The following is a 20863-nucleotide window of genomic DNA, read 5'->3' as shown; positions in this document are numbered from 1 at the left end:
GAGGCAGTGAAAGATTTAGTGCAGTAAAATGAAATAATTGCATGACTCTCCTAGTCAATAGTCTGCAGAATAAGGGAATGTTTTTTGAGGGATCTGAGCACAGACTAGGAGTTAGGAATTCTGGGTTCTGCTCCTGGATCTTGTACTTTCTCTGTATGATCTTGAGCAAGTCACTTAACCTCTCCATACCCCATTTTTTTCCATCTGTAAAATGAAAACAGTAATATGACCCTCACAAGAGTATGTTATGAGGCTTAAACTTTAGCACACCTTGGATATTAGATGCTATGAGGTACATCAGTTGTTCCTTGTTGTATAAGAAAGGGAATGGAAATATATTACTAGCAGTAGCTTTTACTTCTCCTAGGTGTATTACAGAATTAAAAAGCCTGACCCTCTATTCCATTCTGTTGCTTTATGCTGTTGTGGTGGCACCAAGTAGCCAGAAAACTGGCTTAACCATCCAGCTAAGGATTCTCTTATATAGGAATCCCGGGATGACATATGGCCACCACAGTGGCTCCTACTCTACCCTTCCCCCCTCCCCCCGCAGTTGCCTTTGCCTGGCAGAATGTGCTAACGTGGAGCAGAATCTAAGGACCAAACTTATGCCAGAACCTGGCCAGGTCCTGTCCCTTGCAGCACCAGGACTGGGGAGCTGCAAAGATGGCTAAAAGCCACCTTTGCCCTCCCTAACCCCACAGTCCAGCACCAAGTGCCAGAGAACATTTACATCAAATTAACACAAAATAGTTCTAAAAAATTGAAAAGAAGGGAACTAAAGCAAGCAGTGAAACCTCATTTTTATGATTATGCACAGCAATTAAAAAGGAACTGAAATTTCTTTTATGTCACCAGGACAAAGTAAAAGCCAAAAGGTTTGTTTATTCATTATTACTTTCATTCATTTCATACTTTAGTGAGCAACTTGAAAGCCTTAAAACCAAGAGGAATTACTTGCTGAAGCAACAACTTTGTGACCTGTGACACATACACTCTGGAATGTGTAATATCTAAAGATGGGCTTCACACTAAATACTGCACCAGACCCAGATCCAAATTTGAGATCAGGGGTTTGATTTGGGCCTCTATCTAGTAATATCCTTTACTTCAAGTCTTTAATATGGAGCTCCATGTACAAGAGAGATCGGGGGAAATGATTCATGTTTTTTTCCTTCTGTAATTAATGTATTACATAAAGATATTTATAAATCTAAATAAAGAGACTGATTGATTGACTGAGAAATTTTTAGCTCCTTTTCTCAACATTCGGAATGTTGGACATTACAAACTGCACCAATTTTTAAACAGCAAAAGCCCAACTTTCCCTTCACTTGCCCTTTTATTTTGTAGCCAGGGGTTTCTAAATAAAAAGCATTTCATGCTGGCTGATTGGTTCTGTAGTTTCCTTCAGCTCAGCTCTCAAACCAAAGAGATTTATCTGAAGTTTGCTCTGCTTGTGCTTAACCTTGATGTGAAATTCAAATCGAAAATATAATTGCCAATAGCTGTTAGAGGCTCAAGTAGAATAGGTCACTGAATGAAAGCTGAGGTTACTTGCTCTGTACAGTAAACTGGAGTTAGAGATGTGTCCCCTTATGGGTGCTCCATTTGAGGTGCGCATACACCTTCAATCAGAGATTTTTTGTCAGTAGCGCTCATTTGGTTGGCACGTGTGCCCTAGCTATCCTCAGTGTGGGGTATGAGGATGTATAGGGCTGTGATGAATGGACTAATCTCAGTTCCTTCACCACAAACACCACGGAGGTGAGTCTCTGATGCAGAGGGGACGAAGGGCAGGTACTGGAGCACCCTTAGGGACATACATTTTGTACAGTAACTGGAGTTCAAGATAAGTCATCTCTTCAAGTGGTGTCCCTGCGAGTGGGTCCACTTGAAGTGATTCCCGAGCAGGATCTTCTGAAGGATGGGAGCTTTGGAACTTGGTCTAGAACTACCTGTAAAACTGCAGAGACAAAGACAGCATCTGCCTGAAAAGCATCAACTCTGGCATAGTGTGTTGAGAAGGTATGGACTGAAGCCAGTGTAGCAGCCTTGCAAGTCTCTTTTTCCATTTCTGAAGGTGTTTCTAGTGGAATCTTTCCTACTCTTCAGCAGGACCTCTTGAACTTCTCCAGAATAGGAGAGTTCTAACCGCGAGAACCATCTGGGTACCAAGTCTTGAGCTGCAGTGTGTTCAGGTTGGGATATAGATCGTTCCCTGAGTCCTGAGTGAGAAGACTGGGCACCTGTGGAAGGTTAATGGCTGGCCAGGAGGAGAGGCAAAGAAAGTAAGGGAACCACACTTGTCTCAGCCAGGTTGGTACAATCACAGGCAGCAAGCACCCTGGCCAGAGAAGTGCTGCAGGCAGTGACCTGGGGAGCTAAAGGCAGCTCCTGGCGGGCTACAGGTATTTGCACACTGAGGCCCTGAGGCAATGGCAAAGAAGGTGCTGGGGCCACGGAGAAGTGGCCCAGGGAAATCTACTGAGGAGTCTGAGAGAGCACCACAAGCAGTCGCCATCTACAGGGTCCCTGGGTCAGGACCCAGAGTAGAGTAGTGGGTGGGCCCAGGTCCTCCTCTGCCACCACTCACCACTGAGGAAGTGGCTGGACTAAGGGATGTGACATTCCCCTGGAAGGGGGAGCACAGAGTGCGGCACAGACGGAGGACTGTGTCACTGAAGAGGACGCCCAGTCCTGGGAGTGACATGGGTCCCAGAGCAGAAGTGACAGCAGCGAGGCATCACCAAAAGAGGGTGCACTGGTCAGAACAGCTAATTCCCATGACAGCCAGCAGGAGGCGCCAAAGGGGTGAGTTCCACCCCATCACAAAATGGGAAAGACAATCCCACTAAAGGTGGGAGGATAGAAGGGGCAGGATGGTGCAGCATCAGATCTGGATCATGGCCCTTAACCACAGCATCAAAACAAATGTTGGGGAACATGGAGACCTGGGAGATGGGTAGGAAACGAGAGGGAGTGTGGGCTATATTGGCAAAGAGAAAGGAGGGTCAGGACAAAACTGGGAGGAAAGATCAAACCAGTATCTTAGATGCCTATATACAAATGCGAGAAGTATGTGTAATAAGCAGGAAGAACTGGAAGTGCTAATAAATAAATACAACTATGACATTGTTGGCATCACTGAAACTTGGTGGGATAATACACATGATTGGAATGTTGGTGTGGATGGATACAGCTTGCTCAGGAAGGATAGACAGGGGAAAAAGGGAGGAGGTGTTGCCTTATATATTAAAAATGTACACACTTGGACTGAGGTAGAGATGGACATAGGAGATGGAAGTGTTGAGAGTCTCTGGGTTAGGCTAAAAGGGGTAAAAAACAAGGGTGATGTCATGCTAGGAGTCTACTACAGGCCACCTAACCAGGTGGAAGAGGTGGATGAGGCTTTTTTTAAACAACTAACAAAATCATCCAAAGCCCAAGATTTGGTGGTGATGGGGGACTTCAACTATCCGGATATATGTTGGGAAAATAACACAGCGGGGCACAGACTATCCAACAAATTCTTGGACTGCATTGCAGACAACTTTTTATTTCAGAAGGTTGAAAAAGCTACTAGGGGGGAAGCTGTTCTAGACTTGATTTTAACAAATAGGGAGGAACTCGTTGAGAATTTGAAAGTAGAAGGCAGCTTGGGTGAAAGTGATCATGAAATCATAGAGTTTGCAATTCTAAGGAAGGGTAGAAGGGAGAACAGCAAAATAGAGACAATGGATTTCAAGAAGGCGGATTTTGGTAAGCTCAGAGAGCTGATAGGTAAGGTCCCATGGGAATCAAGACTGAGGGGAAAAACAACTGAGGAGAGTTGGCAGTTTTTCAAAGGGACACTATTAAGGGCCCAAAAGCAAGCTATTCTGCTGGTTAGGAAAGATAGAAAATGTGGCAAAAGCCCACCTTGGCTTAACCACGAGATCTTGCATGATCTAAAAAATAAAAAGGAGTCATATAAAAAATGGAAACTAGGACAGATTACAAAGGATGAATATAGGCAAACAACACAGGAATGCAGGGGCAAGATTAGAAAGGCAAAGGCACAAAATGAGCTCAAACTAGCTACGGGAATAAAGGGAAACAAGAAGACTTTTTATCAATACATTAGAAGCAAGAGGAAGACCAAAGACAGGGTAGGCCCACTGCTTAGTGAAGAGGGAGAAACAGTAACAGGAAACTTGGAAATGGCAGAGATGCTTAATGACTTCTTTGTTTCGGTCTTCACCGAGAAGTCTGAAGGAATGCCTAACATAGTGAATGCTAATGGGAAGGGGGTAGGTTTAACAAATAAAATAAAAAAAGAACAAGTTAAAAATCACTTAGAAAAGTTAGATGCCTGCAAGTCACCAGGGCCTGATGAAATGCATCCTAGAATACTCAAGGAGCTAATAGAGGAGGTATCTGAGCCTCTAGCTATTATCTTTGGAAAATCATGGGAGACGGGAGAGATTCCAGAAGACTGGAAAAGGGCAAATATAGTGCCCATCTATAAAAAGGGAAATAAAAACAACCCAGGAAACTACAGACCAGTTAGTTTAACTTCTGTGCCAGGGAAGATAATGGAGCAAGTAATTAAGGAAATCATCTGCAAACACTTGGAAGGTGGTAAGGTGATAGGGAACAGCCAGCATGGATTTGTAAAGAACAAATCATGTCAAACCAATCTGATAGCTTTCTTCGATAGGATAACGAGTCTTGTGGATAAGGGAGAAGCTGTGGATGTGGTATACCTAGACTTTAGTAAGGCATTTGATACGGTCTCGCATGATATTCTTATCGATAAACTAGGCAAATACAATTTAGATGGGGCTACTATAAGGTGGGTGCATAACTGGCTGGATAACTGTACTCAGAGAGTTGTTATTAATGGTTCCCAATCCTGCTGGAAAGGCATAACGAGTGGGGTTCCGCAGGGGTCTGTTTTGGGACCGGCTCTGTTCAATATCTTCATTAACGACTTAGATATTGGCATAGAAAGTACGCTTATTAAGTTTGCGGATGATACCAAACTGGGAGGGATTGCAACTGCTTTGGAGGACAGGGTCATAATTCAAAATGATCTGGACAAATTGGAGAAATGGTCTGAGTTAAACAGGATGAAGTTTAACAAAGACAAATGCAAAGTGCTCCACTTAGGAAGAAAAAATCAGATTCACACATACAGAATGGGAAGAGACTGTCTAGGAAGGAGTACGGCAGAAAGGGATCTAGGGGTTATAGTGGACCACAAGCTAAATAGGAGTCAACAGTGTGATGCTGTTGCAAAAAAAGCAAACATGATTCTGGGATGTATTAACAGGTGTGTTGTGAGCAAGACACGAGAAGTCATTCTTCCGCTCTACTCTGCTCTGGTTAGGCCTCAGCTGGAGTATTGTGTCCAGTTTTGGGCACCGCATTTCAAGAAAGATGTGGAGAAATTGGAAAGGGTCCAGAGAAGAGCAACAAGAATGATTAAAGGTCTTGAGAACATGACCTATGAAGGAAGACTGAAAGAATTGGGTTTGTTTAGTTTGGAAAAGAGAAGACTGAGAGGGGACATGATAGCAGTTTTCAGGTATCTAAAAGGGTGTCATGAGGAGGAGGGAGAAAACTTGTTCACCTTAGCCTCTAAGGATAGAACAAGAAGCAATGGGCTTAAACTGCAGCAAGGGAGGTCTAGGTTGGACATTAGGAAAAAGTTCCTAACTGTCAGGGTGGTTAAACACTGGAATAAATTGCCTAGGGAGGTTGTGGAATCTCCATCTCTGGAGATATTTAAGAGTAGGTTAGATAAATGTCTATCAGGGATGGTCTAGACAGTATTTGGTCCTGCCATGCGGGCAGGGGACTGGACTCGATGACCTCTCGAGGTCCCTTCCAGTCCTAGAATCTATGAATCTATGAATCTATAAGAATCTATGTTAATTATGGCAGGGGTCACTGACCAGGGGAAAATAAGTTAGGTGTTATGGAATATTAAGTTAGAAATATATTTTCCGCATCTATTGTTCAGGTTGTTTGGCAGCAGACTTCTGAGATATGAGAATAAATTACCAGCCTAACTTTGATCTCATTTTGCTATCATCCAAACTACTTTTAATAATTTTAGACACTAAATCATCCTGGAAGACTATTAAATCCCATTGGTGGAGATTTTATAATCATATTAAAGGAAAGAATGCCGACTTTGCAGAAATAATTCATAATCCTACTCTTTTTTTTTTAATATTGCTTGGAATCCTCCCAAAGCTATGAAGAGAAGTGACAGATAATGAGTTATGAATTTGCCAGAGAGGAAAAAATAGCACAAAAGCAGGAAATCCCTGAGAACAATGTAAGAAACTAGAAGAAAGAAATCAAAGCCTTTTCTGAGTTTCTTAAATAGGTCTTTGGGTTTTCCATATACCGTGCAAGGAAAAGATTTTACAAACAAACATCAAGAAATCTAATACAGGTTAGATCATTTATAGCTAAGGGATTTAATAAGTTTCTCAGTGGCCTATTCTTAGATTCTTAAATGATAAGTTCAAATCTGTTCATATAAACAAGTTAATTTGTGACATAAGTCTCTCAGACAGTGACTCAAGTTTACCTCCTGACAGTACCTGGATTTTTTTATTATGATTTTATTAACATAACAGTATAGATGTTCACACACATACATGACCAAATTCTACTGTCCTGACTCAACTAAATACCCTTTGAAGCCTGGGGCTAAGTCAGCCCTGATCACAAAATGAGGCCCCCCCCCCACCTAAGAGGAATCAGGGGATCCTAATGTAAAAGGCAGCAGGGAGCTGCAGGGGAGAAGTGACAGAGAGAGTTGCTGAGACTACCCGAGGCAGGAAGCCTGGCAGTAAACTGAAGGATGCTCAGGAAACTAAAGCCTGAGAAGTTGTAGCTGGCTTAGAGCAGCAGCAGCTGTTTCAGGGAGCAGAAGTAGCTCCTGCAGAGATATTGAACTGTGAGCCAGCTCTAGGAAAGAGGGCTGGGAACCCCCCAAACTGAGGGGAGAGAGACACTGATCGGGGGTTGCGGCCTGAGGGCCGAATACATTGGACCCTAGATGGGAAATGTTTTCATTTTCCTTTGGACTGTGTGGAGTTTGCTTAAGGAGCCCTGTGAAGGACAAACAGGGCAGGGCACCCCTAGACACGAAGGGCTCTCAGGAGGCAGCAAGTGGTCACTATGCTACAACCACATTTTGGCTTCCATGCTCCACAGGCAATTCCCACAGTGGGAGGGCAGTGGTTTAATTGACCAAGCTGACTGTAGAGAGGCCACACCAGTAATGCTCCATTGCCTGGGGGTGGGGCGGAGAACAGGGAGATGGAAAGATATGGGGGGGGGGAAGGGAGGATCAAAGCAGGAAGCTAGGAAGATGTCACTGACAGCAGCATTTGAAATGGACTTGAATGGGCAAAGTTGCAGTAGTTAAGGCTGGGGAGGAAAAGATTAGCTTAGTCAAGCTGTGAAATGATAAAGGCTCAGATTAGAGCATTGGCAATCTGGGCAAAGAGGAGTTATGATCTTGGAGATGTTATGATGGAGAAAATTGCAAGATTCAGATACATCCTGAATAGGAAGAGAGCAGAGTCAAAATTTATGCCCAGATGATAGGCCTGAGCAAGGAGAAGGATAGTGGTATTGCCAGTTGTGGCTGAAATGGGAAGAACGGGGGAAAACTTGCAAGGAACAAAGTTTTGGTCATGTTTAGTCTGAGCTCTTGATAGGACAACTGCAAGGTGATATCAGAAAGGCCAAGATGTTGGACTGAATGGAGGCGACAGATCAGGTACAGCACTGGCATAGGACCCTGGAAGGCTGGGTTCCATTCTCATTCTACCATGAATATCCTGTGAGACCTGGGACAAGTCACTTAGTCTCTCTGTGAAGAAAGAAAGAAAGAAGTTCACAACTCCCCTCAGATACTAGAGGGATAAGAACCACAAAAATATCTGAAGGTAGGTTTGAGAGAGACACTGGTATAAAAACATTAAAAGTTATGAGTGTGGATAAGATCACCTAAAAACAGGGTGCACAGAGGGAGTAGAAAGCAGAAATGTGAAGAAGACCCCCAAATTAGATACTGAAGTGATCAGAGGTTGGAAAAAGATGAGTATGGAATCATGAAGGCCACTGGATGATATGACATATGAGGTAATCAACCAGGTTGAAGGTTACAGAGAGGTTGGGGAGGATGAATATAGAGGCATGAGGATTTAGTCAGGTCATTGTCACTGGAGACTTCAATAAGAGTGGTTTTAGCAGTTTCGGAAAAAGGCAGAACCAGATTAAAGAGGATGGAGGACATAGTTGAAGGAGAGGAACTCAGTGCAGCAGACTGAATGGAGAAGGGGCACAGTCATGGAGAGATCCAAAAACAAGCAGCGGAGGTGGTGTCTCAGAGTGAAAGAGAAGACATGGTTCTGATGGACTTAAAGTCCTGGAAGGTAGCAGCTCAAGGGTTGGGAGACCTGATCAGTTAAGTAACTTTGTTATTAAGTCACTGAGTAAAAAGAATACCATGTTTTTTAAAATGAGAAAACAAATGCCAAATAGCAAATAGTGTACTTCCAGTTTGAAAATTTTGCAGATTAATAATTCTTCTCATCTTTCCATGTTCCCTAATCAGTTTTCCGTTTCATCCCCATCTCATCCTGCCTGATTCCTTACAGTGATAAGCTCTATGGGTCAGGGATTGTCCTCTTATTTGTCTGTACAGCTCCTAGCAAAATGGGGTCCTGATCCTCGATTGAGTTTCCTAGGTTTAGTGTAACACATATTATATCCACACACAAAATAGAGCATTAAGTTTGCAGTGTAAATCACTGAAAAGCCAGGGGGAAAAGGAAATACCAGCATTTAGATTGCCCCTGTCAATCTTAATTCATCCCCTTTGTGCTCATGCATTATGATCACATAATGGGTGCTAGTAAGGGGAGCACAGGAGACAGTTTCCTTGTTCTCAGTTTTGGTGCCCAGTGCTAAAGCAGCACATGGCTGCCTGGATGAGCAATTACAAAAAAAGTCCTGTTGAGCCCTTGCTGCCATGGCTGGAGCATGCTCAGTGCGGACAGAATCTTCAGAGAATTTAGCTGCCGAATTCTAACAAGTCTCTACCAAACAGGTGCAAACAGTGAATTCTGGAGGCTTAACTGGAAAGTGTTGGGCAAACCTAACTATAGGCAGCATTACCTACACTGCCTTTAATAAAGAAAATAGAGGAATAAAAACAGTGATGCCACTAAGTTTATCCACAAAAATACTGACAAATCTATTCTTGTATTATTTGACCAGGTCCCCAGTCAAGCTATTTTTGAGAAGTCATGGGGTAACCACTTCTCAGGCTGTCCATTCAAGATTAGTTTGTACTCAGTGTTGTGGTAGCTGTGTTAGTCCCAGGATATTGAAAAGACAAAGTGGGTGCGGCGATATCTTTTATTGCACCAACTTTTCTCTCTCTCTCTCTCTCTCTCTCTCTCTCTCTCTCTCTCTCTCTCTCTCTCTCTCTCTCTCTCACACACACACACACACACACACACAAGTTGGTCCAATAAAAGATATTGCCTTACCCAACTTTATCATTCAAGATTAGGAAATTCACCAGCTCAGAGGCTGGTCAAAGCAAGTACAAAGTAACTGGCGCGCCAAACATCTGTGTGAACATAACTCCTTACAGACTGAATCTTTTCAGCCAGTTTCAATACTGCTTTATATAAAAACATTGTAATTTCAAATGAGTTTCTGAATACACAATATTTCCTGAGAGTGACAGGTTGATTCATACAATTGTTCATAATAATATGGTAATTCTGAGTCAAACATGCAGTGTGCCTTGAGCTATAATTAATTTTTTACCTTCTTCTGCCTCACAATTTTTATCCACTAGAATGGGGGTGAACAGCAAACAGTTATTTGTTCTGTGCCAAAGGCTTGTTTAGCACTGTAAAATATACATTATATATTTATTATATAGATATACACACACACACACACAGGTTTTTGGTCCAAAACCTAGTGAATTGAAAGTCTGCCATTGATGTCAGTGTGCTTTTGATCAGGCCCATGGTGACTAGAAAATTGAACGAGAGTGCCAGGCTTTTAGTGTCTTGTTTTGTTATAAACATGTAACAATGGTTTTAGACTAGAATGTTTTGTTAAAAAGGTACTGAAAATAGTCATTACTAGAGAAAATGATGATGGAAACTATTGTTTGAAAAGTCAGTAGGGCTACAATGGCCCATCAATCTGATCTGTTTTGTAATCTAGTGTTTCTGACAAGGTGTCTTATTTTCAGTCACTTATCCCAACAAGTGTCCTTTCTGTACAGAAAACAGTTCCTGGGAAGGCCATTGTTTTCTTTAGAGATATTTTACAATGTATGCATGATTTCTCCTCTTCATTATCACTTTGCCATCATTGGAAAGGGATGGGGGGAGGAAGGGGAGGAAGTCCAACCATTTGAAGCAGGTTCTTCCATCTATTTGTGTTTCTTGTAGCCCATTTTTTTAAATCAGTAGATACGACATCTTGAAAGATGGACTGAAACATTCTCTGCTGCTTGCTGGACATGCAAACACATCAATATAAAAGTCACTCAGTACATCATGTACCACTATGCCTGAAAAATTAAATTTAAACATAAAACAGCAAGAGCAAAGGATTTTTTATTGTTTCTTCTTGCACTCCTCTCCCAAACCCATTAATCCAATAGATTGCTTCATTTTTAAAAATAATCAGCCATTAAAACATTCTTGTCAGCATCTCTGCATGTTATTAGATACCACAGCTACCTTTTCTGATACTGTAAGTATGTTGTTCGAATGAAACCTTGAGTCATTGGCTGCAGTGTGGAGATTGTATTAGATGAGAAGAACTACAGATGAATGTCTTTCAAAGGGATCTGTGGGAGTGCAGGTGCATTGTCTAAAAACAGCATAACCTTCTGCTTTTGCCTAATTGTTCCTTGATTGAGAACTTGCTATGTGAATTCAAATAGTCGTGATGTCACCATGCCTTCTGATTAGTTTTGTAGATTGCAGGTGGTGTGGCTTCTAAAACGGGGGGGGGGAGAGGGCAAAGTGTCTTGCCATTGTCAAGGAGTTTTTCTTTTACTCCTCTCCTTGGTATATAATATGGGTGCAATTCATTCTTTTGATTCTTTCCCATGAAATGAAATGTTTGTTCTGATCCAGCTTCTGAAAAGACTAGTCTCATCCACACTGGGGGAAAATGTCACACGGTTTATAACCAACACAACCCTGAAAGTTGCCAGACCTCAGTGATTTATATCTATGGTAAGTGTAAAACTTTCACCAGAATAAGGTACAAAGACCGCAGAGTGAGTGAGCACGTGTGTATTTCTGGCCTTTGAAACTCATCCATTTTCAGGTCCTCCTCAAGATCTTTTTCTTTATTGAGAGTCCATAAAACCAATTGTGTGTCTCGTACAGCCATCTCCAACACAGTTCATGACTGTGCTAATCTCCAACATTGCTAATCTATTTGCGTCCTTGTAGGGACTATGGTTTCTGTAGCCAGCTAATCACTTAGAGGAGAGTGTGGGTGCCAGTACCATTTCATGGCAAACATCATTCAGTGAGGAGATGGTTTCCTAAGGGAGTCGCTGGGCAGATGATTACCCAGTAAATGTGCAGCAACCTGGGGATATGTTTGGCTCAGATATTGAAGGTGATCATCTAGCAACTGAGCTCTTTAGACACATTTCATTGTATGACAAATCATGCTGTATGCAGTGTAGTTGTAGCCGTGGTGGTCCCAGCACATGAGAGACAAGGTGGGTGAGACAAAATACTTTATTGGACCAACTTCTGTTGGGGTGAGAGCTCTGTGTAAGCTCGAAAGCTTGTCTTTCACCCCAACAGAAGCTGGTTCAATAAAAGATTTTGTCTCACGCACCTTATCTCTCTAAAATCATGCTCTAGTCATTTGTCCAGGCAGCTCCCTCTCTAAAATTGAACATTGTTCAAAACATGCATTTTTATCATATAAAACTTAATTGTGTGCAGTGTGTATTTCACAATTAAATAGTTTTTCCTACTTCTGTCTCCAGTCCAATTAAGTATGGATCCGCCATTTGGGGATTATATTTCTACTTTGAACTACTATTAGGATTTGGTCTAAATTATTCAAGGGGTCTAAAAATCAGGGAGTGCAAAGAATTACCTGCATCATTCCCAAGCTTTTGCGTGTATTTAAGGCAAAAGAAGGTTGCTGATCAGTATGTATTGTCACACAGTTAACAGGTTAAAATCTTAAACAGCAGCAAATATGTTTGGACTGTCATTTAGTGACTATAAGCCTAGAGATTCATGGGACAAAAGATCTTTTTCCAAAGACATGTTCCTTCTGAGGTAGTTGTTGGAACATGAATAAAGAAGGTGATACAGCAATGAGTGAGTATTATTTGGCTCCCACATAGACATTAATAAGCTTGAGTATAATAAGAAAAATCAAACAATCTGTTGGGGATTTCTATAGGAATCTCACGGTCAGATTCACTTTCTTTAGTACATCTCATTACTCTACACCATGAAGGGCTTCAATAAAAGATAACACTAATATTTGTTTGGATTTTTATTCTAATTTTCATTCCAGGATACTTCAAACTGAGATTCACTTCACTGCCAGGGATTTCTACAGGTGGAAAGTAGTAGAATACAGGTATTCTACATTTATTCATGTTGGCATTCCTGATTTCAGCAAGTTCTAAAACACTTAAGCAGGTTAGGCACCAATCTGCATCTTCAGGTGCCTAAATACTTTCAAAATCTGGCCACCAGTGCCTTAGACATTTTTGAAAACCTTACCCCAAATCAGTGCCATACAAATGTGACATTCAGGATGATAAAAAAAAATATTCATCAGTCAGGAAACCCAGAGGGCCGCCCTAGAAAGTTGCAAGATTATTTAAGCAATAAAAGGTAACAAGGTGGACAGCATGTTTTGCTGGAATTAGCACCACACCTCTTGTGGGTTCCTAGGGAGAGGGCCAAAACTATAAAGTGGCAACATACTATAGCAGCATGACACATATCTGATATTGTCTCTTGCAGCGATGATGAAGTTGTCATTATATAACTACAAAAATATAAAGGATTATTTTAATTTGTATAAATATTTGCATTAAACCAATAAGTGGTTGCAAAATGGAAATGAAAAATTGTACTTAGAATAGCATGGTGCTTTGCTATTGAAACTCTAATTGGAAGATCTCAACATGCTTTACATTAATTAATTTGCCCTCAAAGCCCTAATGTGAAATAAGCGTTATTCTCCCTATTTGACAGTCGAAGAAATGGTGATACTCTAAAATTAAGTGATTTTCCTCCCTTTCACATAGAAAATCGATGGCACAGTTTAGCTGCTAAACTAAACTTGACTCTGCTGGTAGTCAGTTTTCAATAGACCTGGGACAAATATTTGGTGCAAAACCTTTCTTCACTGAAAAAATCCAGATCTGGATCTACCAAAATAGTTTGAAATTGGGTTGCTTTGGGCAAATGGTTATGTCTCAAAATATTTTCAGAACTGTCCGACCCGTTCATTTCAGCATTTCTGAAATGGAACATTTCAGTTTTACATTTCAGAAAGAAATTTTGTTTTGGAATTTCCCTGAATTTTATTTAAAAGCATTTAAAAAAAACCAACATCATTTGAAGCTACTAAACAAAATGTTTATTTTGAGATTTCTCTTCAGCCACCAAACTAAACAAAGTCAGTTATGTGTGTATCACTACCTTGCATGTCTTACGGTTACTGTACTAGTTTTTACATCTCTTCTGCCATAGAGCTAGATAGTGGACAGCCATTATAGTTATTAGTTCAGTAGAAATGGGACAAAAACACAAAATCTGGATCTGGAACAAAACTTTCTCAAAGTTCAGATCTGGGTTTATACCCATCTCTTGCTGTACACAGTTGCCAGAGAGATCCAGAGACTATCACAAGCAATTACCAATCTTAAAGTAAAGGAAATTCTGGTTTAATCTTTTGAAACTACTGAGGTAAGAACAATTTCATCCCTCAATGACTCCAGGTGTAACAAACCCCCAGCTAAAACTATTAAACCAATCAGAACTGGAACTAATCTCACATCTTGCTGTTGATCATTTCCAGTGATTTGTACCTTTAAGACATTTCAAGCCCTTACAGTAAAGCCAGTATAAAGTAACTGGAACAAAGAGAAAACCAACAAAAAGCAGTAATGGTCTGTCTTCAAAAATATTTAGACTATTTATTATTACCCTGAATTTATTTTACCTTTAATTCATACTAAGCATGACACAAATAACAAAAAGTAAAAAACTGCATCGATAGCATAAACTGCTCTTTATATACTACAAGATTACTTTAATTGATCCATTTATTTTGATTGTTCACAGACGGAAATGAGGTTCTCATAAATCACAAGTACAAGTCAGCTTCAGTTAAATAATACAACAATGGCCCTGTTAATTCAGTACTCAACTCTGTAGGAAGTCAAAAGCTTTGGTGAGGTGCTAACACATTTCATGTTAATACTACACAAGTGCTTCTTGTCACCTGAAAATGTATTTGGAATACCCTGCAGAGAGCTTGATTTAGCCAGACATCCTTCCACAAATTAGCCTGACCTGCCATTTCAGATGTCCATTTAGCCAAAAGGAAAATATGATCAAAACTAGCATTTCAGTCATTTGGGCCCAGATCCTATAAAGACTTATACACGTGCTTAACTTTAATCACACGACTAGTCCTCATTTAACGGAACTACTCGAGTAGTAGTTAATCATGTATTTACGTCTTTGCAGGATCAGAGCCTTAGAACGCATTTTCCTCTCAAGTTCAGTCTACTAAAGCAAAGAAACTGAAGGATGAAATCACATCACAGCACAGTGCTTGAGTGGCTAAATTTTGTTGCATATTAGTCTACTTTTGTTTAACAATCCTCCCATTTTGAAATTTTCTAAGAGCATTAACCGTGAGAAAAAAAGATGACAAGATTTTATTTCAAATCTCAAATGAGAAAGACACACAGAAAGCCAGTAACATTAATTTAATAACTGGTTATTTGGTAGAGATGATTTATAAACACTGGGGTCAACACTGGGCTAGGTCTCTGCAACTTCTCAGACAGCTCCAAAAGAAAGATCATTTACCTTATGCAGGTCCCAGTTTCACCTCTGCTTTCCATATGATGTTCAATTGATCACTGTATATTGAAATCTCAGTAATAAGCTTATGATGAGCCTTGAAACACCCATTTAGTTTAAAGTTAGAGCACAAAAAAAGGTCAATGAGATTTTCCAATGTTTTTGTGGAAATGCAAGCTGATTAGTACATTTCTTGAAGATTCAAAGCTGTGTATATAATAAATATAGGGCTAGATTGTGCCTTTACCACAAGTCCTGTGTACTATATCCCCTAGAGCAAGAGGGGTAATAATTTGCTACTAGCCTATACCAGCAGCAAAATCACGATCCCCTGATCCCTGTGCTGGCTCTGCTGAACATTGCACATTGTGGGGAAGGAAGTGCCAAGCTTCTGCTCACTCGCTCCATGGGAAAGTAGCAGGTGTGCAGTACACACTTCTCCCTGAAGGCTCAAGGTCTGGGAAGGCCATACTGGTGCATGAGGAGAGTTGAGTCCCTTACAACTGTGCATGGGGACACAGCCTGACTCAGAATCTAGGCCATAGCTTTCAACAGTATTGACAGCTATCTTCAAAGTGAATATGTTTTGAATAGCTAGCTGGCTGTCAGGACCTTGTTTTTATTAATAGCGAGCCATCTGCTTGGCAGACAGATATGCATTTATTTATTTTGGATGCTTAGAGTCATTGAGACATCTCCCCGGTGCTCTGGCTGCTTTTACGAATTTGAAAGTTTCATAATGTCAGAAAACACACAGATTCCCCCCAGCAGACATGATATTAACAGTATTTGCCTACCCTGCAGGCAAATTAATACAACCCTTCCAAGCCTCTGCCTCAAAATGTGTTGTGTGAGAGACAAGATGGCCTTTGCAAGGTTTCTAGAAGGTTAACAGACTAGCCTCTGGTGCACCATAGGGGGAAGCAAATAATAAAGCTGTGGGGCCTTGACAAAGAACATCTGGCTAGACTCCTCTCCTGTTTATACCGCAAGATGAAGACAGGTTACGATCTAAATAGAAAAGTTCATTTTCCATGCTGCTTGGGTCCGTTATCAGTTTTTCCATTGCTACAGAGCAATAGCTGTTATTTTCTAAAGTGGGATAAAGTCCTTGTGTAAAGCTGCCGTCAATATTGTTCCATTTATTTTTGCGGATGTACTTCCAAATTGACTATGGGCCAGGCTGTCTTTTTCTTTTGTTGTTGGGTTGGTTTTTGTTTTTTTAAACAGTTTCCTCCAACTTTGTGCCCTGAGTTATTGCAGGAGCAGTTATCATCATCCAGTCCTCATTACCGCTCCAAATCAGGTACCTGGATACTTGAGAGCCAAATTGCTCCTGCAGTTAGCATGAGGGAAAGCAGAGGCCTGATTAATGCCAGACTAAACATTTGGCCCTCTGTGTGCCTCCATCAGCAAACTTAGTCTCTTTGTTTAGGATCTTGGGAAGTGTATTGTAAAATTTGCAAAACACAGACATGTCCAGTCTCTTGGGGGAGGGGGGAACACATTTTTAAACAAAAGAGTATGCATTGATAACGATAATCACTGAAGTGTATACACAATAACTATGCTAAAGCTGCATAGAAGCACATGAATGGCTGGAAGAACTGGCATTAATGAGTGCCAGTTTGCTAGCAGGCTGACTTCTGCAGCTCACTTCTGTTTTCTGCTAGATGCTAGTATAGAATTAACCTGGCATACCTGTTTACTGTAGCCACAGAGTAGGATTAATATCAGCAGAGCTTACTGTTTAGCACAGAAAAGGGATCACTGTGACCCTGAGTCACTTCCCAACTTCAGTTTAACTTTTCACCATCCCTTGATTTACAATGGAAACTAACAAGAAAGTGTGTGTGTCGATTTCAGGCAGCTGAAATTACTTTTCCTAGAAAAGTTCACTTGAGTCATTTCCAGTTGCAGTACTTCCAGTGAATCTGCTAAGTTCGCTCAGGTTCTTAAAATAGAACCTTCCCCTATGGGTTTGGCAGAACAGCCAGGATTTGCATTGTTATGATTATATTTATTTTGATTGGTTAATAAAAAATAAATTTCAAGTCTAATTTTCTTCTCTAATTGTTCAGGATGACATCACTACAATTCCTGCTTATGCTAGTGCAGAATCGTGGGGGAAGTGTGCATTCAGGTCACCACAGCATGGAAAGGAACACTTTGTAATTGGAAATGGATGAGTCCTAGCTAAGGTCAGAATAACTCAGGGGAAAAAAATGTAAGAAAAATATGTACAAAACCCACATTCGCACTGCAGAACTCAAGGATATCTACAGAGAGATTCATTTCCTTTTGCCCTGGTTGATCAACGTGGGTACTCAAAGGCTAATTAAAAGAAAACCAGATGCAAAAAAAATAGGCCACAGTTACATGGAAGCATGATGCTTCCAGTTCAATTAAGGGGCCGTCTCCACTGGAGAAGAGATAGTAACGTTCAATAAGACTTCAGTATTACCAATCTAAAATCCCCTAGTCACTTTCTTTTGGAAGAGGGAGGGGGCGAGTGAAAAATATGGGACAGAGAATGTTGATCGAACAACTACATATTTCCTTTTTGTTTGTGGAAGCTCAAAAGCAAGATCTAAATAGGGGAGGGATTGATCACATAATATTATATCTTTGTATAGTAGCTTTAAATCACTTACTCTACTTTGGGTAAACAGAACACTGTTAGTAATTGGTTGATTTTCAAAAGTAAAGTGAGCTGATTTAAAGCTGAACAAAAGCACAATAAAATGGAGTAATGGGTAACCAATTTAAATCACACAGTCACTTTTGACTTTTCTTTAATGTAACAATTAGAATGTGTGTGTGTGTGTGCGCGCGCGCACACGTACATGACCGTTCTGCACAGAAATGAATATAATAAATTACCAAAAGAAAGAATAGGAAAAACAAAAGGGAATTTTGATGACACAGAAAAGCTGTATTATAAGAAGCAGAGATAAAGGAGGGAAATGATCATCAAAAGATACTATAAATCTGTACTATAAACATTTCAAATAAACTAGATACCCTTGGATGTAGGAGAAAGTATAAGATATTATTAGATGCAGATTCCATTTTAGGCATTTTTGCCAATAGTTCTAAGTGGGCTCCATGTTATGAAGTAGTTACTATTACAGCTACCATGAATGTTTTTTTATAAGATCTTGCCTCTACAGCAGCTCTTTTCAGTCTTTTAACAGTATATCCAGTGAAGGAAGAGGAAGGGACAGGCTCCCATCAGGACTGTCCATTTGTATGATTGGCAGCCAGCCCTGACAGTAGAGTAGGATGGGATTTCAGAGAGATCAAGTAAGGGGTGTTTTGAGGTGAGGAAGAGCCCTCAATTCAACTGAAAGATTCTCCCATTTAGTTAACCCTGCCATAGCTGGTTTGGACTACAACTTACAGACCCCTCAACGACAGTTGGTGATCTGAAGGGTTTAGAACAGCTGTGCCTGACAATCTTCCAAACACCCCTCCATTCATAAACTGCAAACGGCAGCCAGTCATTTATCCCAGCAGCAGTATCAACTGACATCAGCACACTAGGCCTTTGGCCTCTTAGTTTTGCTTTTCACTTATTCTGAAACATTCCCCCTTCCACCCTCTTGTCCTGTAACTTCATAGTAGCAAGCTAGGGCATATGCTAAGCTGCTCAGAAATTGGTAGGCATGATTAGATTACTTGTACTGTTAATAACCCAGTGCTTGATTTGTGCCAGAGCTGAGCCCCGGCACCTCTAGCCTTGGCAGTTCATTGCCCAGGTACCTCTAGACTTGCTGTGTCAGCTATGAAAGTAAAAAGATTGCTTGCACCCCAGCCCCTCTTTCATTACAAACTAAGCACTGCCCTAGCCTGACCCACAGCGCCCTCTTTTCTAAAAATACACAGTCCTCTCGCTCACAATACAATATTGTGGATAGGTCAGTCAGAGAAACTATAAAGAGAGGGGGGAGGAGGAGGAATAAAGATGTGTAGAAAAAGCTGATAAGATGAGAGAGGAAATGAGAGACAACAGTGGAGAGAGCTGGATACTATTACTAACCTCAAGTTTCCCTTCCCAGGACCACTGTGTCAGATAATATTTTTCTAGCTGGCTCCCTCCCCCCAGCACAGGGCTCTACCAACCCCCTAAGTGGCACTGTCCAGAGAGAGCCACTGTAATGGGTTGAACCCCCTGGGATGACACCTGGTGTGCTGGGACACCACTGAGGCAGACTATTCGGCCAGCCTGGGCCCCCTTTTACCTAGTCTTGCTGGGCTAGGCTCCCCAGCCTTTTCCAGCCAAGCACACAGGCAGGGCCACACCCAGCTGCACAGACAGAGAGAGATCCGTTCTGAGAAGGCTCAGCTTAAGGGGTTTGCCACAGCACCCAGATGTCCACCCCCTCTTGGAGTACAAACCCAAAATTATATGAAATTTGACTCTTCCCTCAATGTGGAGGAGGGTATGCACAACTTCTCACGCCCCCTATCTCCATTGGAAATCACATAAACTGGGTAATATTGTAAATCAGAAATAAATTTATTAACTATAACAGGTGTATTTTAAGTAGTTAAGGAGGTAGCAGACAGAACAAGGCAGATTGCTAAGAAAATAAAAAAGAGTACGCAAACTAAGCTTAATACGCTAAAGAAACTGGTTACATGTAAGTTCTCAACCTAAATGTGGTTCTAATAATCTTCTTCACAGCCCAGATGCCCTTCCAGCCTGGGTCCAGTTCTTTCCCCCAGTTCAGTCTTAGTTGTTTCCAGCAGTTATCTTGGATGGGGTAGGAGGGGAGAACTGATGACCTGGATTACCTCACTCCCCACCCTTCAATAGGATTTGCGGGAGTCCTTTGTTTTCTAGTTTGACCACCCCCTAGCTTCTCGTGGAAAAGTACAGAATTCAAGATGGGTCCCAGTATCAGGTGACATGGTCACATGCCTCTGCAGGGCCCCTGTAGCCATTCTTCACAGGCTGACCCACATGTTCACAAGAAGACTAAGCTCTTTTACAGTCCATTGTCTCTAGCTGATGGGCCATCAGCACTGTCGGGCTTTTCATTGTTGTACCTGTGTTAGCAGGGGGTGTTACCCAAAGTAACATAGTCAATATTCCTAATTTCAGATACAGAAATGATACATTCATACAAATGGGATAATCATATTCAGTAAATCATAATCTTTCCAATGATACCTTACATGAGCCATCTTGCATAAAGTTATATCATTTAACATTATATCAGTTATATCATTCAAATCAGAAGTATATTTTCATAAAGAATATGGAATGACACGTCACAGCCACACTATAGAAGATGTGGACAGTGAGTAAAGTAGATTGAAACAGAAGGGGGAGTACTTCCCACACCAGATGGGAAGAGGGAGAGCTGTGTGCTCCCTCCACTCCATTTGTTCTAGCATCTGTATGTGGAAATTGGGGGAGGGATAGCTCAGTGGTTTGAGCATTGGCCTGCTAAACCCAGGGTTGTGAGTTCAATCCTTGAGGGGGCCACTTAGGGATCTGGGGCAAAAATCAGTACTTGGTCCTGCTAGTGAAGGCAGGGGGCTGGACTCGATGACCTTTCAAGGTCCCTTCCAGTTCTAGGAGATGGGATATCTCCATTAATTATTATTATTATTTATATATTATTATAAATTTAACCACAGGCCTTAATTTCTCCCTTGTATCTCCCTGCACAGCCAGCCACCCTGCCAGGAGAAGC

Source organism: Emys orbicularis, chromosome 9, assembly GCF_028017835.1.
Source record: "Emys orbicularis isolate rEmyOrb1 chromosome 9, rEmyOrb1.hap1, whole genome shotgun sequence".
NCBI lineage: Eukaryota > Metazoa > Chordata > Testudines > Emydidae > Emys > Emys orbicularis.
This window is presented reverse-complemented; position numbering follows the sequence as displayed.